Below are 1,874 nucleotides of genomic sequence, written 5' to 3' on the forward strand. Positions count from 1 at the left end.
TGTGTCATTACCCCTCCCCATCTCTCTCCTGCTGCCATGTAAGATGTACTTTGCTTCCCTTTCACCTTCCGCCATGATTATAAGTTTCCTGAGGCCTCCCAAGCCATGCGGAACTGTGATTCAATTAAACTTCTTTTCTTTATAAATTACCAAATCTCAGGTAGTTATTCATAGCAGTGTGAAAATGCATTAATAACAGGCACTGCTTAATAAACTTTAGAAAGAAAACAGCTCTATAAATTATAGATATGAGATACAAGAAATCGTAAGCTACATGGATTAGTTGATTTGTCACAATAAAATTTAAAATAAATTTCCAAAAAAACAGAAACAAAAGCATAAAGAAAAAGACAAGCTCAAGACTGGGAAAAGATACATTGGATGCATGTATCCAAGAAATGGAGTATTTAAAATTGATAAAAAAAACTCATACACAGACACGCACACAAATCAAAAACAATATAATCCAATAAAAAAGGTAGTCAAAAGATATGAGCAGAAAATTCATAACATAAGAAAATCTGAATTGCTAACATAAACATTTGAAAAATATTTTAAACTTCAGTGAAATAACAATTTAAGCAATGAGATACTATTTCACGCTCATCAGATTGGCCAAACTATAAAACAGTGACAGTGCCCACTGCAAGAATGTAAAGCAGTGTTCCCCAAGCTGGACACTTGTCATTGTGGGCCAGATAATTTTTTTTTTTACTTTTTTTTAATTGCATTTTAGGTTTTGGGGTACATGTGAAGGACATGCAAGATTGCTGCATAGGTACACACGTGGCAGTGTGATTTGCTGCCTTCCTCCCCATCACCTATATCTGGCATTTCTCCCCATGCTCTCTCTCCCCAACTCCCCACCCCCCCGCTGTCCGTCCCCTATTTCCCCCTCAACAGACCCCAGTGTGTGATGCTCCCCTCTCTGTGTCCATGTGTTCTCATTGTTCAACACCCACCTATGAGTGAGAACATGCAGTGTGATTGATTTTCTGTTCTTGTGTCAGTTTGCTGAGAATGATGGTTTCCAGGTTCATCCATGTCCCTACAAAGGACATGAACTCATCGTTTTTGATGGCTGCATAATATTCCATCGTGTATAAGTGCCACATTTTCGCTGTTCAGTCTATCATCAATGGGCATTTGGGTTGCTTCTACTATAAGGACACATGCACACGAATGTTCACTGCAGCACAGTTTACAATAGCAGATAATTCTTTACTGTCGGGAATGCCCTGCACATTGTAGGATGTTTAGCAAATGGTCATTGCCAAAATTTTAAGAATGCAATTTCTCATTCGCCGTGGACATGACCATAAAATAATTTCCCACTAACTATTTTATCTGCTACCTTGCTAGGAAGCAGTCTATTAGGATCATTTTATTAACCCTTTATTAAACTGTTACTTGTTTTACTTCCATTACCTGGATGAGCACTATTCAACAGAAATACAATACAAGCCACAGTTGATTTTCTAATAACTATTTCATCGGTAATCGATGAGATTTTACAATAGCTACCTTCCAAATTTTCCCTGACCAGAGTACATGCATAGATCTCGTGCCCCTTTCAAAAGTGCTTTGCCTAGTGAATACACATTGTAACCCTTCTGGGTTGCTAATAAACAAGTGGTTTGTATACAGTGGAGCTAACTTAGGGTGGCTGGTTCTAAGACTCGTTCACATTCAGTATATAAACAATTCTAGAAATGTAAACTTACGTTATATAATTGTTATCTAGAAATTTAAAAAGAAAAAAAAATGGATGTTCAGTATATAAACCTTGCCTCTTCTTACTGGATGCCAATAGAATGCCACCACCCCCACTGGTTGTGACAACTAAAAGTATCTCTACACATGATCAAATGTCA

General features: G+C 37.4%; 1 non-coding gene across 1 annotated transcript; it reads left to right on the forward strand.

Annotated features, from left to right (window-relative positions):
* The first annotated feature begins 1,264 nt into the window (after positions 1–1,264).
* Positions 1,265–1,385, forward strand: LOC116536125. The gene has a single exon (XR_004262490.1). It is a non-coding gene; the product is annotated as a small nucleolar RNA SNORA32 (small nucleolar RNA).
* Positions 1,386–1,874: the final 489 nt, after the last annotated feature.

This window comes from Sapajus apella, unplaced genomic scaffold, assembly GCF_009761245.1.
Source record: "Sapajus apella isolate SASKATOON/1434 unplaced genomic scaffold, GSC_monkey_1.0 scaffold3, whole genome shotgun sequence".
Taxonomy (NCBI): Eukaryota; Metazoa; Chordata; class Mammalia; order Primates; family Cebidae; genus Sapajus; species Sapajus apella.